We start from the raw sequence: 21891 nt of genomic DNA on the forward strand, positions 1-21891 counted from the left end.
GAGTCGCGTGAGCGATGCGGTAGCGTGAGGCCCGCAGCTCCAAGCTGGGGGTCTTCTCGGGCCCCTGAGGGGGTGTGTCCTGAACAGCTCTTACATGCAAGGGGCGGTCCAAGAGACTGGGGAAGTCTGCAATTCGTAAGGCCGAGGGCCGGCGCTTTGAAAGAGAGGCGGAGGAGGGAGCGGGATTTCCCCGCCCCCGTTCCCCACGGCCCAATCGCTTCGGCTTCTCCTTTTCTCGACCGGCCGCCCGGCCCCTAACCTGCTCGAACCCATTATGCGGTAGAGGCGGCCGGTCTCTTTAAGGCCCTGCCGCGCCTGCGCCTTGGGCTTTCCTGACGCGGCCGGCCGGACCCTGGAGGAGCCAGCGGGCGGGCAGGGTAGGGGTCGGGCAGTAGTTAAAGCAGCGGCGGCGCCCGGAAGGGTGGGTGAGGGTCGGTGGCGGCTCTGAGCTGTCGAACGAGCGCGACGCTCGAGAGAGGGCGGGGAGGCGGCCCGCGGAGCCGGAGCGGGGCCGAGGCGCTGAGACGCGGCGGCGAGGCTGCCGGCTGGATGGGAAGTTAATGTTTACGGTGGAGTCCACCCAACGTTTCCAAGGTGAGGGGCGCCGCGCCAGGCCGGGCGGGCCCGGAGGCTGCACGGGCCGCGAGCCCGGGTTCTGCGGGGCGCACGACGGGGCCGAGGCGCGGCGAGTGGGGGCCGCCACCAAACTTGCGGCACGAGCGGGGCGGGCGTGCCCGGCCTCGCCGGGGCCTACGTTCCCTGAGGCCGGGACCCTCCTCCCGTGGGCGCGGGGGAGGAAACTCGCCAGCGGGTCTTCCAGTGGAGTCCCAGGGAGGTGGAGGGACCGGGCAGCTTGGGGGGTGCTTCCTCACAAATCCTGTGGGGGATACTGACCTTTCACCCCTGCCCTCGAGGCCAGAAGTCCGTTCTCTCTGGGTGTCCTGATGGAGTGAGACCGCCGCTCCTCTTACTTGCAAAGTTGGCGTCTTGATTTGGCCTCCGGGATTCTGCGCAAGGCAGAGTCCCCAGGCAGGTGATGGGCTAGCCAGGTGTGCTAGGTGACTCCCAAGGATGCACTTGGAGAGCGTTTGTAACCATCACTGAATCACCTTATGACTAGCGGGGCAAGCCTCAAATTAACCGCAGAATTTCCGGTAGATTGGATTGTGGTGTTGATGTTTGCTTTAGAATTGCCGTGATTTCTTTGTGTCTGTCTGTTTTTTGGGCGTCTTAGATCAAGTCAGTTGTCATCCTTTCACCGAAGAGTTAACCAGAACTTTTGCAATGGTTTCCTTTGCTTTTCTCCTATCCATTGCTGTTAGAGGTGACTTTGAAAAGCAGCATTTTCTTGCAAAGATATCTTTTCTTTGGTTTACAGTGTAGAATAATAAACTCCTTTCTTCGCCGAAAGAAATCCAGTGCTTCTTGAAGTTCAAGAAAAACTTACCTTTGTTCTGGACTGATACGTGTTAGAAGAGTTTTTTGGTTTTTTGGTTTTTTTTTTTTTAATTTTATTAGTAAACTTTCTTGAGTTTACCTGAAACTCCTTTTCTGTTCTAAAATGTTAGCCTTAAGGTCTCTGAGAACTTTGTGTCAAGGAAACTTAGAAAACTTATTGAAGTATAATACACAGAAAAAGTGCACAATCCTAAGAGTGCAGGTAAAGAATTTTTACTAAGTATACCATCACAGGTCAAGAAACAGAATATTTCTAGGTTGGGGTTTATACCTAGGAGTGGAATTGTTGGTTTGTGCGGTATGTGAATAATAAAACTTTAGTATTAGATACTGTTGAACATTTTCTTGAAGTGGTTGTGCTAATTAGCAGGGAATGGTAATTCAATTACCCCACATTCTTGCTGATGCTTGTCAGTTGGAAACATTTTTGCTATTCTGGTAGAGGTGCAGTAATATATTAGTGTAGTTTTATTTTGCATTTTCCTGATGGTTGTGGTTTTATCTTTTATTGGCCATTTATATGTCTTTTGTGAGATGTCTGAGTCTTATTTTTTTATTTATAATTTTTTGGGTATGAGTCCTTTCTGGGAGGTGTACACACACACACACCCCTATCTATAAACTGTACATAATTTATCTTATTCCATTCTGTCCTTCACTCTTTTAATGGTGTTTTTTTGACAGATGGACATTGTTGATTTTAATGAAATATATTTACTATTTTTCTTTATGAGTACTGCTTTCTGTGCCCTATTTAAGAAATCTTGCCTAGCCTAAGAATATGAAGATATTTTCCTATGTTACCTTATAGAAGTTTTATTTTATTTTACTTTTCACATTTAAGGTGTAAAATTTACAGTAAATTTCAGATGGCTTGTAAGGGGTCAAGATTCACTTTTAACCAGGTGGATATCTTTTTGACCCAGCATCATTTTTTTAAAAATACCATACTTGTCCCTCTGCACTGTGTGGCACTTTCTCATAAATCAGGTGACTGTTTAAGAGTGTATCTGTTTCTGGATACTCTATTCTGTTTTATTGGTCTGTTTGTTATCCTTGCACCAGTATCACTGTATTAATTAATGTAACTGTATAATAAGCCTTGATAATGTGATAGTATAAGGCCTCCAACTTTGTTTTTTAACACTGGGCAGTTCGTGGCTCTTAGCATTTCTGTATAAATTTCAGATTCTGCTTGTCAATTGCATACGGTAAGATACACACATTTTAAGTGTAGTTTGATTTTTGTCATTTATACTCCCGTGTCACCAACACAGGATACAGACTATTGTGAAAACCTTAGAAAATTCCTTTATATCCTTTGTTCTGTCTTCCCCACCCCCTGCCCAGAGGCAACCACTATTCTGATTTCTATCCCCATAGATTAACATCAGTATTTTCTAAAGTCGTCCAGGTGATTCCCTTGTGTGGCCAAGATTGAAGCCATTGGTTCAGGTGGACTGTTTGAAGCTATTCCAGTGTCTCTGTCTTTCCTTTTGGTCTGGTCAGATTTCCCAGAGAGTCTCTTCCAGTTTTGTGCTTGGAGAATAGAAGTTTGGTTGCCAGTGATCTGAGAACTCAAGAAAGAGGGCTGAATAATGAGCGGTACAACATTTAGTATATAAGGCCACATAATTTGCCTCTTTTTGTTGGGATACCTGTGTCTTCTACCATGTATGGTTTATCCTCTTGAGAGAATAAATCTCCAATCAGCTGCTGCATTGAGGATGGGCCACTCAGTAGCGTGGAGGAGGAATGGGGTCCAGGTTTCTAACTGTTCACAGCTTTCACCTGATCCTTTCTTGCTTTAGTCTCCCCTCCCCCTCTTTGTTCTGGCATCCCTGAGCTTTTTGAGGATTGTATGGTATAAATTGGGCTTGTTCTAAGTTGCCAGCACTGCTGGTTTGTAATTTGGCTGTTTTTACAAAGTCAGTTACCACTCCTCCATCTTCTTTGCAGCTTCCAAAATTTTATTGCTGTTATCTCTTCCTCCTTTCTTCTGTCCTTGTGGTTTATGAGCTAAAAACAGAACACAACAACATTTTCTTTATGCTTGTTTTAGTAGAGTTTTGGGGAGGGAGAAAAATTAGTTGTGTGTGTTCAGTCTGCCAACTTAACCTGGAAGTCCATCATCTGCTTTCCTTTTACAAAAATGTGTTGGCATCTGCTGTTCACTGTTGTCTCCTCCTTGGAGGGTTATATCTTTTAAATCTCTTTGTTTTCTCTTAGGCTAAATTTATACATTTTAAAATATTCACCTTTAAATTATGTCCATCCTTTTCTCTGCTAAAATGTCCTTTTTCATACGAACATTATGGTTTTTTTTGTTTGTTGTTTTCTGTAATGTCCTTATTTGACAACCTAGAAAGCTGCCAGCCCATTTTGCCCTTCAAATTAATTTTTGACAAGTTTTGTGAAATTTATAAAAGTCTGCTTAACACTGCCCACAATTCTCAGTGGCCTTTCTGCTCCTCTACCAATTATTTTCCTTTTGTTTGCATATAAAATTAAAATATAAATAAAAGATAACATTGGCAGTTATTACTATCTATCTTGGTGGTTTGCTAGTCCTTCCTCTTGGAAACATGGAGGTTAACTAATGTTTTGTAGATAGAACCTGTTGACATATGTATTTGCTCAGAAAGGATCATCCCATTTCTCATTTCAGATTGCCTGGTGTTTATTGCCATTTCCAGCTCTTGTTTTAATTGTATCTGTACTTGAAGAGCTTTCCCCTGCCTGTGCTGTTTGCAGTTTATCCTTTAAGTGACCAAAGATAATGTGGGTTTAGTGCTTGTTAATTGTTCTTTGTACTAATTCAACCCTGACAGTTGTACTCTGAAAAGTGTTCCCTAAAGCTGGTCAAACTGGCTATTATCTGGGTCTTCATTGTCTTGTGGGTTCATGATGAGGGCTCTCTCCTTGAGGAACTGATGGTTCTTGTGTTCTTGGAAGGGACCTTGATGAGAGATAGGAACAGACCTGGCTTTATTATTGATCATTGCTCTTTTTTGTTTTTCATAGGAAAGTGCAAGCACTGATGTAAAAGTGAAGATGGGGATTTTGTCTAACTTTGAGTTGGTGTTTAAATGATTAATAGCTGTCTTTTTTGGCCTGGTACAGATCTTTTATTATGTCAAAAATGAATCCAGCATTCTCATAAATTATGGTAGTAATGTTAATAGATACTGGATAAAAGTAAAGCTTTAATGAACAATTGTATAATATGATGTTTAAATGAGACACATGAGAGAAAGAAGAAAAATTTATCTTCAGGTATACCAGAAATCAGGATAGTTTAGAAGACATGGTGGTGAGAAGATAGAGCTTTAAGTAAATTGAAAATGAATTTAAGGGAATAAGCCCATGAGAAGTCTAATGCCTTTGAATATTTATCTGAAATACATGTAAGAGATGAACACAAAGTTAAAGACTACTGCCTTTTTGAAAATGTGGAGAAGCTTCTTTTCTAGTGTCAGGTGAGCAAGGTTTATAAAGGTTGTCAAGCATGATAGTACATTTACATGTAACATACAAGATTGGAAAAATGAATAAGTAAGTGATCTAGAATTTTAAAGAAGTTATAAAATTATCCATAAGTCATTAAGAACCACCAAAGATAACACATATTTAGCATCTCCTATGTGTCAAACATAGTGATAGGTATTGGAAAGATAATGGTGATCTATTCTACATAGATAAAATCCTTGCTCTCACAAAATTTAAAAACTAGGGGAAGGCACAGTTGATATATTGTTTCTGAATGAGGTGATAATTTTGTAAAAAAAAGGGGGGTAATTAAGTGATTAATTTGTCTTAAATCTTGAGGCTTTTTTAACTAGTAAGGGAAAATGCTGAGTGAAGTAGGCGCCCCACCCCAAAAACTTTTAAAGCAAATATTAAGATTTAAAACCTACTTCAGGGGCACCTGGGTGGCTCAGTCGTTAAGCGTCTGCCTTCACCTTGGGTCATGATCGGAGGGTCCTGGGATTGGATCGAGCCCAGCACCTGGCTTCCTGCTCAGTGGGAAGCCTGCTTCTCCCTCTCCCACTCCCCCTGCTTGTGTTCCCTCTCTCACTGTGTCTCTCTCTGTCAAATAAATACATAAAATCTTAAAAAAAAGTTTTTGGGGTAAATTTATATATAGTGAAATGCATAGAACTTAACTATACAATGCAGTGAGTTTTGATAAATGTATATGCCTTTGTGAATCTCTCTCCCTCCCCCCCCAAGGGTTCTTTTAGTTCCTGTTCTGTTATTTATTTATTTATTTTTTTAAACCACAGATTAGTTTTCTTTGTTCTTGAACTTCACATAAAAATAGAATAAATTAGTGTGTATTCTTTTCTGCTTGGCTTCTTTTGTCCAACATAATGTTTCTGAAATTCAGCTGTTTTAACAGTTTGATTTAACTGATTTAACAGTTTTGCACATACCAATAGTTCTTTTTAGTTGGTGTGTAATCCATTGTATAACGATAACACAGTTTATCCATTCTCCCATTTGGCTATTATGAATAAAGCTGTCATGAATGCTTGATTACTGGTCTCTTTATAGACATACATTTTCATTTCTCTTAGATAAATAACTAGGGGTGAAATTACTGGGTCATGGGGCACATATATGTTTAACTTTAGAAGACATTGCCATACAGTTTTCCCAAGTGGTTATACCATTCTACAGTGCAATAAGCAGTCTGTGAAAGGTCTACTTATAAGTGACAAATCAGAATTGAGTTTCAGAAAGATTATTCTGGTACAGTGGGGCACAGGACATAAGATAGGGAAAACACACAGTAAAGTAATATAGTTGAAAATTGATGTATTCCTGTTTCAAGAAATTGATAGGAAGGAGAGAATCTTAGGGATTCTAGAGCTATGGTATGTGGGGTGAGGATATGTATGTCATAGGCTGCTAGATATTGATCTGGCAGTCATTAATAGAGGGAACACAGTTGAAGAGTAGATTTTGGAGGGAAAAGAGGGTAATAATTCTGTTTTGTTTGTAAGTAGTAATTAGGGGTAAAAGGAAGTAGATGAGATAGCTCTGGAAAGTGTGTGTAGTGAGGAGAGAGCCAGGTTGGAATGAGAACTTTGGGAGCCATTGACATTAGAGAAGTGAGCTGATGAAGAGGAGTCTGCAAAAGAACAGAAGTAGTAGCCACTAGAGAAGGAAATATAAATCAGGAAACTGATTTAACAGAAGTTGAGAACTTTGAAGAAGGAGAGAAGGGCTTGAATGTTGTTACTGTGAGTAAAAAATAAGTAGAGCCTTTTTGGAGGTTAATATATATATATGTGTATATATATATCTGTTAAAAATTAAAATATCACTATTTTTTTGAGAGAGTGAGCGCATGTGCGCCCATGCATGGTGGGGGTGGGGGGCCAGGGTGGGTGGTGAGGGGGTGTGGGAGAGAGGGAATCCCAAGCAGGCTCCACGCCCAGTGCAGAGCCTGATACAGGGCTTGATCATGATTTCGGCCTGAGCCGAAATCAAGAGTCAGATGCTTAACCCACTGAGCCACCCAGGCGGCCCACATTTCTTTTTATCTTTTTCTTTTTTAAGTAACCTTTACAACCAATGTGGGGCTCGAACTTACAACCCCGAGATCAAGAACTGCTCGTTCTACCGAATGAGCCAGCCAGGCATGCTGAAATTTCACATTTCTTAATCTCATAGGTGTACTCTATGGAATAACTCCTTGGAGAAACAGAAAGGTAGAAAGATGTGTTTAGGGGTATTCATGGCACCTAGTATATAATAATAAAAAGTTGAAAACAACCCAAGTAGCCATCAATAAAGGATTGCTAAATAAAATATGGTACATTCTTATGATAGAAAATTATACAGCTAATGTAATATGATGTGTGTATATGCTATATTTCCTATTGCTGCTATAACGAATTAACAGACTTAGCAGCTTAAAACAAAAACTTAGTCTCTTACAGTTATGGAGGCCAGAAGTCTGAAATGTTTCACTGGGCTAAAGTCAAGTTATTGGCAGGGCTGTTTTCAAGGGTAGAATCTGTTTTCTTGCTTTTTCCAGTTATTGGAATTGCATTCCTTGTATTTCCTGCATGCATTTTGTGGCCCCTTCCTCCATCTTCTAAGCCAACAGTTTAGCATCTTCAGATGTGCCCAACCCAGATAATCCGGATAACTTCCTCATCACAAAATCCTTGACTTAATCTGCCAAACCTCTTTTGCCATTTAAGGTAACATTCATAGGTTCTGGGTATTATGATGAAGAGCTCTCTAGGAGGCCATTAATCAAGCTACTAAATAATACTAACAAGGACAGAAGATCAAGGTGCATTAAATAAATTCTCAAAGAAAAATATATATAGTATGATCTAATCTGTAAGTTAAAAAATACATATATTCTTAAATGTTAGTGTATGTATAGAATTTTTTTTTAGAAAAGAAATCTTGTGGGGCATCTGAGTGGCTCAGTTGTTAAGCATCTGCCTTCGGCTCAGGTCATGATCCCAGGGTCCTGGTATTGAGCCCCACATCAGGGAGCCTGCTTCTCCCTCTCCCTCTGCCTGCCGCTCCTCCTGCTTGTGCTTTCTCTCTGTCAAATAAATAAATAAATAAAACTTAAGGAAAAAAAAAGAAAAGAAATCTTGATGGAGATACACTGTACTGCTAACAGGCAGTCTTTGAGAGTAGGATTACAGAGTATTTAAACTTTTAATTTTTTTCTGTGATATTTCAATTCTTAACATGTATTTTCTAATCAGAAAAATCACAATAAATAAAAGGATAGAGTATTATACAGGGTCACATGTTGCAGAGAGATAAACAAAGAGGCTCTTGGTGAGCGACCCTTGATAAGTGTGGTTTCAGTAAAATGGTAGGGTAGAAGCCAAATTGCAGTGAAAAAGTGGGAGGTGAGAAAGGGAAGAATGAAAAGATAAACACATCTTTCCAGTTGCTTAGTTATGAGGGGTGGCAGGATGCTGTGAGACCAGGGATACTTAGAGGGATAAATAAGATCCAGTGAGATTTTTAAATATGACAGAGCAGCATGTTTGAAAGTTGAGAGCTGAAACTGGGAGGAAGAGAGAGATTGCCTGAATTCATGGTAATTCAAAGAGCCTGAGGCCTAAGGTCTTCTGACTTGATTAAGCTGAAGATCCACTTGCTTATGGCAGGTGAGACCTAGAGAGGTGTGGCTATGCATAGTAGTTAAGTTTATAATATTTTAGTTTTATTCAATATTATCAGATTTTTAAAAAATCCTACATGCTTCTTTGGCATCTTCTGAAAGTCTAAGGTTATTGTGTAACTACGTAAATTTAGTCTTGCTAATATACTCTCATTGTTTTGGTTTGTCCCCAAAACTTCTGATTGTTTCTGTAGCCTAGCATATGAGTTTCAGGGAGTAAGACCTTAGTTTTCTAGGTGCAACATTTTGGGATTTTTTTCTGTTATTGAAACTATTGCATTAAAAAAATCTGCTTATAGGGCGCCTGGGTGGCTCAGTTGGTTAGGCAACTGCCTTTGGCTCAGGTCGTGATCCTGGAGTCCCGGGATTGAGTCCCGCATTGGGCTCCCTGCTCAGCGGGGAGTCTGCTTCTCCCTCTAACCCTCCCCCCTCTCATGCTCTCTCTCTCTATCTCATTCTCTCTCTCAAATAAATAAATAAAATCTTTTAAAAAAATCTGCTTAAATAATCTTGTATCAATTTTCTCTTTTGACTCTAGAATGTTACAACAGGAAAGCATTGGAGATAACATTCACTTCAACCTTTTTTCAAGTTCCTGACAAGGAAAAAGAGCTTAAATAACTTTTGAGGAGCTTAAGTAATTTGTGGAGGCCACATGTATCTTGTAAATAGAACCTGGTACTTTTACCTTGCTGAGATGCTGAGGACCTTTTAAAAAATTATTTCATTGATACTTACCATTGTGCCAGAATTTCCTGATTTTTCATATGTATTCTTCTATCCAGTTTTTTTTTTTTTAAAGATTTTATTTATTTATTTGAGAGAGAGAATGAGATAGAGAGAACATGAGAGGGGGGAGGGTCAGAGGGAGAAGCAGACTCCCCGCCGAGCAGGGAGCCCGATGCGGGACTCGATCCCGGGACTCCAGGATCATGACCTGAGCCGAAGGCAGTCGCTCAACCAACTGAGCCACCCAGGCACCCCATTTTTATTTCACATTGGGTATGGAGTGACAGCACTTAATATACTTTTTTTTTTTTAAGAGAGAGGGTGAGAGAGCACATAAGCAGGTGGGGGGAGAGGCAGAGAGAGAGGGAATATTAAGCAGATTCCACGCCCAGTGTGGAACCCACACAGGGCTCAACCTCACAACTCTGAGACCATGATCTGAGCTGAAATAAAGAGTTGGACACTTAATTGACTGAGCAACCAACTGAGCCACCCATTAACATACTTCTTGACATAATGCTTGATATATTTTGTATACTAAATAAAAAATTCATGTAATATATGATATATTTTAGGAGGTACTTGTTCTGAATTTGTGCTTTTTTCAGACTAGATTGAAACATAGGGAAACTGGTATTTTAGTACATACTCTTGCTGCTGCCAGGAAAAAATTGTGTATGCGGATATATCCCTTTTTTTTTTTTTTTTTTTTTATAGTTTTGTGTTTGTAACAATGGAAGGTTGAGGTCAGGGAACAGACTTAGTTTCTTACCCGTGAACTTCAGCACCTCAGCTACAGCAATTTTAGGTGCAGCTCAAAGGATCAAATTTTAGTTAGCTAGTACTCTTACTCAGTGTACTTTATTTTTTTTTTTAAAGCTTTTATTTATTTATTTGACAGGGAAAGAGATAGTGAGAGCAGGAACACAAGCAGGGGGAGTGGGAGAGGGAGAAGCAGGCTTCCCACTGAGCAGGGAGCCCGACGTGGGGCTCAATCCCAGGACCCTGGGATCATGACCTGAGCCAAAGGCAGACGCTCAACCGACTGAGCCACCCACGCGCCCCTTACTCAGTGTACTTTAGACAGCATTCTCTCCTCCCAGTCTTAATACAAAAGTGTTTTTGGGGAAATTACATCAGTAATATGGTAATACAATAAAATATTTTACAGAATAATAATTTCCCCTTCTGTGAAGGAAAACAACCTTAGTTTTTGTTGAGAATCTAGTAAAATTCTGTATAAATAATTTCATTATAAGAATTGATGGCTGGAAAAAAAAAATGTGGCATGATGTAGTAGAACAAGCATTTTGCCTTGTCATTTTCATTGTTACTTAACCTCTCTGGGTCTGTTTCTTTACCAGAAAATGTGTGTTCATATTTACTGTGCATGGTGATGAGGAATGCAAATAATAGATGTAAAGAACTTGGAGCAGTAGCTGGCGTGGGTTTTATGTTCAGTATAAATAGCAGCTGTTATTTTGTGATTATGATGTTATTAAAAGAAGATGAAAAAATGCAGGAAGGACAAATGGAATTTATATGGAAGGTAATACATAAGGAAGATCTGTCTGATAGCAAGATGAGTTTCAGTTTTGTATTCAGTTTTGAATTACCAAAATAGCTAAGTGGATTACTAAAACTACCTATAAGATAATTTTCTCATATGTTAGTGTGATAAATGATAATATCTACCCAATGATAGTTATTTGATGTATTGTGTGTGCTTAAAAATATTATCTTGTTCTTTGGATGGTTTAGGTTGGCATAGTAGCAGGAGAGATTCTAGGTTTGTGTAATATCTTTTATGGATTTGTTGCTGAAGTGTATAGCATTAAATAAGACTTCATTTTTTTAGCATGAACAAAACTTAATTCAGATCCATAGCTCATGGTAATTTTTGTTATTTGATCAAGATGGTTTAAAGGGGCACTATTTCTTAAGAAATAAGTGTAACCTGTAATTAAACATGAAAAATATTTTAATACTGGGTAATAGTTGAAGTGGCCAGTTAAAATATTTCATTAAATTTTTGAGTATAATTGAACTTGTATAGCTCTTAGGTTTTAAGCGCTAGTGAATGCTAATTCCTCAGGGTAATTGCATGTTATATCTAGTACAGTTTCAGATACTTTAAATATTTAAAATGCTAGAACTGAATAGTACTTCATTCACTTGAAGTGTTCCAATCACATAACCTGTATCAGCAATACACAGATGTTCGGAGTGGGCTGGAGGAATGTGCGTGCGTGTGTGTGTGTGTGTGTGTGTGTGTGTGGTAACTTTATATGTAGCTTAAGGTATTTCTGAGCTGTCTCAGTCCAGTAGAATTAAGTGAATTTAGTTAACTAGAGAGCAGTGCACGTGGTGCCCTTTAGTAAAGTCCTTTAACAGTGACTATAAATACAGATTTGCAACTATTAAATCATAAACTCGTATTATTGGAGCATTAAATATAAAACATTAGCAACAAACTGACATTTTATATTTAGAAGATTTTTTGAAAAAAAAACTTAAGTCTGGTAAACAGGTTAGTTGGAGTTGGTAGCCTTGGTAAAATTCCATTTTCCTGCAACGTAGGCATGGAATTATGATGCGGTGGCCATTAGTTTCTATTCTCTGTTCATTTTCTTCTTTTTTCTTTAGAAACTATTGCTGTAGTTTACAAAGTGGGAAGGTTTCCTTTTGTGGATAATGTTAAAGTCAGGAAAATGACAAATGTTTCTTCAGATCTGTCATGCAGATCTGTCCAGTTAATATAAAAAATTATAAAAGAGGTTTTTATTGATAGTTTGAGACTTTTCACTCTAGTATTACATGGATTAAAAAAAGATTACATACAGTCTGTAATAGGCTATTTACAAAGGAGGTAGGAATTTTCATGTGATATGTTGACAATTTCATTTTCAAATATAATTTCCATCTCAGTATTTTAGTTAACTTGTTAAATTGGTAATCAGATTGGTTTTGGGCAGGCCCTGTTCTGTCAAAATCCTCAGGCTCATGACATGTTCAGATATACTATTTTTTTACTTTTATGTTCTACAGTTAGGTTTAGCTCGGTGATTTACACTTGTCAAGATGTTTTTGTTTTGGGGCCAAATGGTTAGTATCCTGGCTCCATCATTTATTAGCTAATGGATCTTGGACAAGTTGTTTAACCACCACAAACATCAGTAAAACCTATATTAGGGTTATTGTGAGGATTGAATAAGATAATGGATGTAAATCTTGTGACAGTGCTTGGTACATAGTAAAGTATATAGTAGATGATGGTGGTGGCAACAGTAGTAAGTAGTATATCATTGTATACAAATTTCGCTTTTTTGAAATTTAGCTCTAGAGGTAGGAGGGATTAGAGAGAGATGGAAATGCACTGTATGCCTACAGAACATAAATTAACTTGGAAATTTGTCATGTACACATTTAAAGGAAGGATACTTGTCAGCAATGTTGCTCTTATTTCCTGTTTTTTTCCCTTTCAGTGTAATATCTGCTCTATTTTTTGATTCCTGTTGAAGCCAGTGCTCTGTATCTTCCCTTCTTCCATCTCTCTTTGACATCTGTTAACTTACATAAATGAAGGACATAGTTTGATACTCTTTGTGGATATTTACAAGCTGTGTTTTAAAATCTATGCCCTATATTTATTGATAATATTCAAAATGTGCAAGATATTGCTATTTATAATATTTATTTCCCTGCTTAAGGAGTTGGAAAAATACTTTTTTTTATGACATGATCTGATTTTTATTTATTTATTTATTTTTAAAGATTTTATTTATCTGACAGAGACACAGCAAGAGAGGGGACACAAGCGGGGGCAGTGGGAGAGGGAGAAGCAGGCTTCCTGCCGAGCAGAGAGCCTGACGTGGGGCTTGATCCCAGGACCCTGGGACCATGACCTGAGCCAAAGGCAGATGCCTAACGACTGAGCCACCCAGGCACCCCTGATTTTTATTTTTTTAAAGATTTTATTTTAGGGGGCGCCTGGGTGGCTCAGTGTTAAGCGTCTGCCTTCGGCTCGGGTCATGATCCTGGGGTCTTGGGATCAAGCCCCACATCCGGCTCCCTGCTCTGCAGAGAGCCTGCTTCTCCTTCTCCCACTCCGCCTTCTTGTGTTCCCTCTCTCACTGTGTCTCTCTCTGTCAAATAAATAAATTAAAAAAAAAAAAAGATTTTATTTTAGGGATGCCTGGGTGGCTCAGTTGGTTAAGTATCTGCCTTCGGTTCAGATCATGATCCTAGGGTCCTGGGATTGAGTCCCACATCGGGCTCCTTGCTCAGCGGGGAGCCTGCTTCTCCCTCTCCCACTCCCCCTGCTTGTGTTCCCTCTCTCACTGTCTCTCTCTCTCTGTCAAATAAATAAATAAAATCTTTAAAAAAATATATTTATTTGAGAGAGAGAGAGAGAAAACGCAAGCAGGGGGGGGGGGGGGCAGAGGGAAGGGGAGAGAGAATCCCAAGCAAACTCTGCACTGAGCATGGAGCTCGACACAGGGCTTGATCTGAGGACCCCTAAATCATGACCTGAGCCGAAATCGAGAGTCGGACACTTACCTGACTGAGCCCCTGGAACAATACTTTCTTATAACCTGCTTAAAAGATTGAAGATGTATATTACATTTGTACCAGCCTTAAATCCTACTGGAACAAGGTTGAGTATAAATAATTTTTTTTTTCTTTTCACACATTTATTCAGTTGAATATCAAGTTTTTCATGGGCTCAGAATCTCCAGAACTTTGAAGAATGAAGAGAAGTAACAATGTATACAGGTAAAAGTTGATGATTTTTTATGTTTACATTGACATAGACTATTTTGAAATTTGAGCAAACATTTTAGAATGTACTTCTAAGTTGGATACATTGCTGTTTATTTTGGAAGCAAATAAGAAAAGACCTCCCTGGATCCATTTGGCATTACAAGCACTTATACAAAAACCTACTAAAAAAGGATGGTGCTAGAAGTTGGTGAGTTCTGGAATTTGTAATCCTGTATGAACAGGGTTGTAGTTTAAGTAATGATCCCAGAAATACAATATCCTCTCATTCACCTACCTCCCAGTTTCTCTGTGAATTTATGGATTCTTATGGAACTTACAGTGAAACTTGAGATGCTTGAAATAATCAATTTCAGACTAGCAGTATAAATAATTTAAAAAATAAGATGTAGGTGGAAGAGCTTGGATATCTATAGATTTGTCCTTCTCTTTGGTCAGAACAGGTTTTAATTTTAATGTATTTTCTCTTCCCCCTACATCTTACCACCACATTAATGAAAGCCAATTTACAACAGTTCTTTTTACCTAGTACATCATATCCAATTATCAAGAAAAATTATAAGACATACTAAAAGACAAAAAGCACAGTTTGAAGAGCTAGAGCAAACATCAGATCTAGACTTAGATATGGTAGGGATATTGGAATTATCACACCAAGAAATAATTTAAAATAACTATGATGAAAATGCTAAGGGCTCTAAATGGATAAAGTAGACAGCATATAAGAAAAGATGGGCAATGTTAGAAGAGAGATCGAAATTCTAAGAAAGCACCAAAAAGAAATGCTAGAGATCAAAGACATTGTAGTATTGTAACAGAAAACACATGGTAACCATTTGGTGGGCTTATTAGTAGACTGGACTACTGATGGCTGAGGAAAGAATCTCTGAGCGTGAGGATATCAATAGAAACTGCTAAAACTGGAAAGGAAAGAAAAAAGATGGAAGAATGGAACAGAATATTCAGTAACTGTGGGACAACTGCAGAAGATTTTACATATGCATAATGACACAAAGCCTATTTTATAATAAAGTGTTGAAGATTTCATGTAGTTTATTGAATCCTGCAGTGAAAGTGAAAAACAGAATAGTTGTATGGGTACTGAATGGTTTTAAGTTAATCAGTTGTTGTTTCTTATGTGCGTATGACGGGCAGCTGTGGCTCACTGCCTCTGCCCAGCTTCACAAGAGCATTTGTACCACATGTTGGTAGCCTGGGAAAAGATCAAAATGTAGAATTCAAAATACAGTTTCTACTGAATGTGTATCACTTTCACACCGTCAGAAAGTTGAAAAATTGTAAATCAAGCCATTGTAAGTCAGGGACTGTAGAGTTAAAGAAAAAATGTTAACACACAAAGTCAACTGATTTCTTATGTATATAGGAATGAACAAGTGGGATTTGAAATTAAAAACACAATACCACTTAAAGTAACATCTCAAAAAATGAAATACTTATATATAAATCTAATGAAATCTGTTTGAGGTCTGACATAAATCTAATGAAATAGGTACAAGTTCTGTGTGAGGAAAACTATAAAACTCTGGTGAATGAAATCAAAGAACTACTAAATAAATGGAGAATTATTCCATGTTTATAGATAGGAATACTCAATATATAAAAAAGTCAGTTCTTCCCAACTATTGTAGATTCAGTACAATTCCAGTCAAAATCCCAGCAAATTATTTTGTGGCTATTGACAAACTGATTCTAAAATTAATACGGAGATGCAAAAGACCCAGAATAGTCAACAGTTTTGAAGGAGAAGAAGAAAGGTGGAAGACTGATGCTACTTGACTTCAAGATATATTCTTAAGCTACAGTAATAAAGACAATAGGATATTGGTGAAAGAATAGACAAATGGATCAATGGAACAGAGTAGAAAGCCCAGAAATAGACCCATATAAATATAGTCAACTGATTTTCAACAAAGGAGCAAAGGCAATACAATGCATAAAAGACTATCTTTTCAACAAATGGTGCTGGAGCAATTAGGCTTCCGCATGCACAAAAATGAATCTAGGTATAGACTTTACATCCTTCACAAAAATTAATTCAAAATGGATCCAACACAAAAATGTAAAATGCAAAACTATAAAACTCCTAGGAGATAACAGTAGAAAATCTAGGTGACCTTGGGTTGGTGATGACTTATTAGATGCAACATCAAAGACGTGATCCATAAAAGAATTGATACCTGGACTTCATTAAAATTAAAAATGTCTCCCAAGCTACAGACTGGGAGAAAATATTTTCAGAAGACGTATCTGATAGCATACTGTTATCCACAATATTCAGAGAACTTTTAAAACTCAACATTGAGAACACAACATGATTTAAAAACAGACCAAAGATCTTAACAGATACCTCACTAAATAAGATCTGCAGATGGCAAATAAGCACATGAAAAGATGCTCCACATAATGTGTCATAAGGGAAATGCAGATTAAAACAATGATGAGATACCACTACACTCCTAGTGGAATGAATGGCCAAAATCCAGAACACTGAAAACACCAAATGCTGGTGAGGATGTAGAGCCACAGGAGCTCTCATTCATTATTGGTGGGAATGCAAAATGCTACACTCAGTTTGGAATACAGTTTGGCAATTTCTTATAAACTAAATTCAGAAGTTTATATGAATGCAATTTAGAAGTCATGCTTCTTGGTACTTACCTACCTAAATTTGAAAAACTTATGTCCACACAAAAACCTGCTTTATTCCTAATTGCTAAAACTTGAACTCAACCAAGATATCTTTCAGTAGTTGAATGGATAAAGAAATTGGTACATCAAGACAGTGGAATAATATTCAGTGCTAAGACAGAGTGAGCCATCAAGCCATAAAAAGACATGGGAGGATACTTAAATTCCCCATTCCTTCCTTTCCTTTTTTTTTTTTTTTTTTTTTTTTTTTTTTTTAGTAGGCTCCACCCAGTGTGGAGCCCAGTACAGGGTTTGAACTCACAGCCCTGAGATCAGGAGTCAGACACTTAACTGAGCCACCCAGGCTCCCATTAAATGCTTATTTCTAAGTGAAAGAAGCCAGTCTGGAAAGGTTAGACACAAGGTGATTCCATTTATATGACATTCTGAAAAAGGCGAAACTATGGAGACAGTGAAAAGATCAGTGGTTGCCAGGAGTTGAGGGGAGGAGAGGCAGAGCACAGAAGGATTTTTAGGGCAGTGCATCTACTCTGTATGGTATTATGATGATGAATACTTGTCATTACACATTTCCCCAAAACTATAGAATGTAGAACGCCAAGAGTGTACCCTAATGTAAGTGATGGACTTTGGGTGATAATGGTGTGTCATTAGTTTCATCAGTGGTAGCAAATATTCTATCTGGTGGGATATGTTGGTATTGGAGGCTATGTATGTGTAAGTGCAAGGGGGTATTTGGGAAATCTCTGTACCTTCTGCTCAGTTTTGCTGTGAACCTAAAAGTATTCTAAAAAATAAAGTCTATTTAACACAAAACCAAAACGACCACAGAAATTATAATAGTATAGGCATGCCTCATTTTATTGTGCTTTACTTCATTGTGCTTGCAGGTACTGTTTTTTACAAATTGAAGGTTTGTGGTAACCCTGGCTAAGCAAGTCTATTGGCACCATTTTTCCAATAACATTTGCTTATTACTTCGTGTATCTGTCACATTTTGGTGATTGTCACAGTATTTCAAACCTTTTCATTATATTTGTCATGGTGATCTGTGATCAGTGATTACAACTCGCCTAAAGTTCAGATGATGGTGAGCATTTTTTGGCAATAAAATATTTTTTAATTAGGTATATGCATTGTTTTCTCAGACATGCTTTTACACACTTAATAGACTACAATTATAGTGTAAACAACTTTTATAAGCACTGGGAAACCAAAAAATTTATTTGACTCTTTATTGCAGCATTCACTTTATTGCAGTGGTCTGGAACTGAACCCACAATATCTCTGAGGTATGCCTATAGAGGATAGTAAAAATTTTTGAGAATGGAGGTCTTTAAAGCACAAAAAGAAAGTTTTCTCTCTCTGCTTTTATTTCCCTTGCTAAACTTTCACTCTCTTGAGGTAGTTGTAAATAGTTGGATATATAGCCCATCAAAAAATGGAATACTGCATATCCTATTCTTCACCAAAAACTGATTGGTTCCATCATAGTGGGAATTTCATTTTTTTTAATGGCTGCATTCTGTTGTATAGTGGTGTCATAACTTATTTGCTCATTCTTTGATGGGCATTGGGGTTATCACTAGTTGTTTGCTGTTAGAAATAGTTCTGTGATTAATTTTAGTACATACGTCCTTGTTTATTTGGGCAAATAATTCTTTCAGACAGATTCCTGAGTCAGCTTATGTATATGTAAGTTTTGTTATATATATTTCCAAATAGTCCTTCAAAACAGCTCTACTAATATATGTGCTCACAATAATGTGTTTGAAAATACTCACTTTATGCAGAGCATTGATTTTTTCATAATGAAATATTTCTAACTCAGAAGGTATAAAGAAAAGTGTAATAAATGCCTATATTCCCACCACCCACCTGAACAAATAAAACATTACAAATGCACTTGTAACCATAGTGCTCCCTCTCCTTCCAAACATAACATTTTTACACTCATGAATATGTATGTATTTATAAACAATACAACATACAGCCATAATATGTTATGTAGGGTAGTTAGCATGGTTCCTGATAACCCCACCTCCTGATTTACATTCTATATAGTTTCCTTCCACACTAAATAGAACTGACTTATGGAATAATTAGGTTATTGCAAAAATGAAAGTGTGTGACTTACGATGCAAGGTCGTATAAGTTATTACATCTTCTGTTTTGCTCATTTGTTCTGGGGGAAGCCAGCTGCCACATTGTGAGGATACTCATCAGCTTTCTAGAGAGGTTCTCATGTGAGGAACTGAAGCCTTCTGCCAATAACCATGTGCAGGAGACATCTTGAAGCAGATCTTCCAGCCCCAGTCAAACCTTCAAAGATGATAGCACTGGCCAAGATCTTGTCTGCAACTTTATGATAGATCCTGAGTAGGATCACTCAGTTAAACTATAGCTTAATTCCTGACACGCAGAAACTGTGAGATAATAAATATTTGGTGTATTAAGCTACTAGATTTGAGGGTAACAGATGAAAGAAAGAGAAATAAATAGGTAGATGTGGGAACCTTAGTTTCCATCCTTGTGAATTATTTTCAAGGGAGACCAGGAGAATGAGTATATGGTACTTTGTAGACTTAGGTGGGAAATCCCAGAACACTAATGGGGATTCAGATGTTGGGTGACCAGAAAGAATGACAGTATAGTTGACCCTTCAACAACATGGGGGCTACGGAGTGCGGAACCCCTGCACTGTTGAAAATCCATGTGTTACTTTTGACTCCCCAAAAACTTAACTACTGATAGCCTACTGTTGACTGGAGGAAGCCTTACCGTTAACATAAACAGTTGATTAACATATTTTATATGTTATATATATTATATACTACGTAACATAAGCTGGATAAAAGATGTGATTAAGAAAGTCATAAGAGAAAATACATATATTGTACTGTATTGTAAATGTGTATAAAGTGCACCCACAGATCTGAGTTGTTAAAGGGTCAATTGTAAGTGGATTTTTGCCTGCACAGGGAGTGGGAGGCTTGGCACCCCCTAATCCCTGTGTTGCTCAAGGGTCAACTGTATATCCTTTTTTGTGGCATTTGTCATATTGTATTGTAATTGTTTCCATGTTTGTCTCCTCACACTCCATTAGTGATGAGGTACTTGAGGATAGGACAGGAAGGAACTGTGTGTCTTACTCATCATCCCACTCAATGCCTGCCCCTGTACTTACCCTTACTAAGTATTTGTTGAGTGAAATTGATAGAGTTGTATTGGAAGTAAAGAACTTAGAGGGAATATTAAATCCCTGAAGCTGAGGTAGCCAGATTTTTGAGTCATTGTCAGATAGCATGTAAAGACCACCTTGTTTCTTCTGAAGAGTAGTTATGGTCAACTTCCGAATTACTACTGCTACTTTGGCTGTAGGAGTTTGGCACTGATTTTGAAGTCATGATATTTGGCTGCTTTTTTTTTTTTTTTTAAAGAGAGGGAGAGAGAGGGTGAGGGAGGGACAGAGGGAGAAGGAGAGAGAATCTTAAGCAGGCTCCATGCAGAGCCCCATGTACAGCCCATTATCACAATCCTAAGATCACGATCTGAGCAGAAATCAAGAGTCGGTCCCTTAACCGAGGCACCCAGGCACTCTGATATTTGACTTCTACTTTGCTGTTGTTCTTTGGAGCTTGGGTTAGAAAATGTTATCTGTAGATTTTAATTTTAGATTCCTAGGGATATTAACTAAATCTAAGTTTTTTCTTTTCATTTTTCAAAATATGAAAGAATTATAAAAGACCTATAACCCTTGTAATTGAGAACTTCACTGGTGTATGTACAGGAGGCATTACTTACCCATATCCTAATGGATTATTTTTGTTTTTGAATTATGGAAAGATAATATATTACCAGCAAGAGGGTATTATATCTAATTTTAGAATATCTGGGTTTGAGTCTTACTTTTAGTATTTATTAGTAAGTGTGAGCCTCTCTGAACTCATTTTCTTTTTCTTTTTTCTTTTATTTATTTTCTTTTATTTTTTTAAAGATTTAATTTATTTATTTGACAGACACATGAGAGAGGGAACACAAGCAGGGGGAGTGGGAGAGGGAGAAGCAGGCCTCCTGCGGAGCAGGGAGCAGGGACCCCGGGACCATGACCTGAGCTGAAGGCAGACGCTTAACGACTGAGCCACCCAGGCGCCCCTGAACTCCTTTTCTATTTGGAAAAATTCTTGATTCCGTTCCATCAACTCCAGCATCCCCTGCCAGATAACAACAGAATGCTAGTTCCTCCAGTCACAGAAATGGCACGACTGGTTGCTCAAGTCAGAGTAGATTACACTCATGATTTTTCTTTCTCCCTCATTCTCTACATTCACTTAATCAAAAAGTTAATTAGTTTTGACTTTTTTTTTTTAAGATTTTATTTATTTATTTATTCTGACAGAGCACAAGCGGGGGGAGCGACAGGCAGAGGGAGAAGGAGAAGCAGACTCCCCGCCAAGCAGGGAGCCCGATGTGGGGCTCGATCCCAGGACCCTGGGATCATGACCTGAGCCGAAGGCAGACGCTTAACGACTGAGCCACCCAGGCGCCCCTTGTTTTGACTTTCATAATATCTTGCATGCATCTATTTTCTTTTTCTCTCCTGCCCCCACAATACCCTAAACCTTAATTATTTCTCACCTAGACTTCTGTAAGTCTTCTGCCTATTTCTCACCTAGACTTCTATAAGTCTTCTGCCTAGTCTCCCTACCTCTGCTTTTATTCTCTGTAATTTGTTTAAAGAGAAGAGTACTATTTTATTTTATTTTATTTCATTTCATTTCATTTCATTATTTCATTTCATTATTTCATTTCATTATTTCATTTCATTTCATTTCATGATTTCATTTCATTTCATTTCATTATTTCATTTCATTTCATTTCATTATTTCATTTCATTTCATTTCATTATTTCATTTCATTTCATTTCATTATTTCATTTCATTTCAGTCAGAGAAAGAGAGCGAATGAGAGAGAGCACTCATGCAGGGGGAGTGGCAGGCAGAGGGAGAAGCAAACTCCCTGCTGAGCAAGGAGCCCGATGCAGGACTCAATCCAGGACCCTGGGATCATGACCTGAG

At 38.3% G+C, this 21891-nt stretch overlaps 1 protein-coding gene across 7 annotated transcripts in view; it reads left to right on the plus strand.

The window, feature by feature from the left end:
• The first annotated feature begins 296 nt into the window (after positions 1–296).
• The window catches only part of EVI5 (ecotropic viral integration site 5), a 201250-nt gene continuing 179655 nt past the window's right edge, over positions 297–21891 (plus strand). For 2 of the 7 annotated variants that reach the window (XM_045897187.3, XM_064588818.1), the window contains exons 1-2: positions 300–594; positions 14064–14137. The gene's annotated coding sequence lies outside the window, so the exon portion shown is untranslated. Of the gene's footprint in view, positions 595–14063; positions 14138–18056; positions 18106–21891 lie in introns of all 7 variants that reach the window. The other 5 variants (XM_054512745.2, XM_064588815.1, XM_064588816.1 and 2 more) reach the window with 5 other exon arrangements.

Source organism: Mirounga angustirostris, unplaced genomic scaffold, assembly GCF_029215605.1.
Source record: "Mirounga angustirostris isolate CCGP_5_RB_7025 unplaced genomic scaffold, mMirAng1.0.hap1 SCAF_4, whole genome shotgun sequence".
NCBI lineage: Eukaryota > Metazoa > Chordata > Mammalia > Carnivora > Phocidae > Mirounga > Mirounga angustirostris.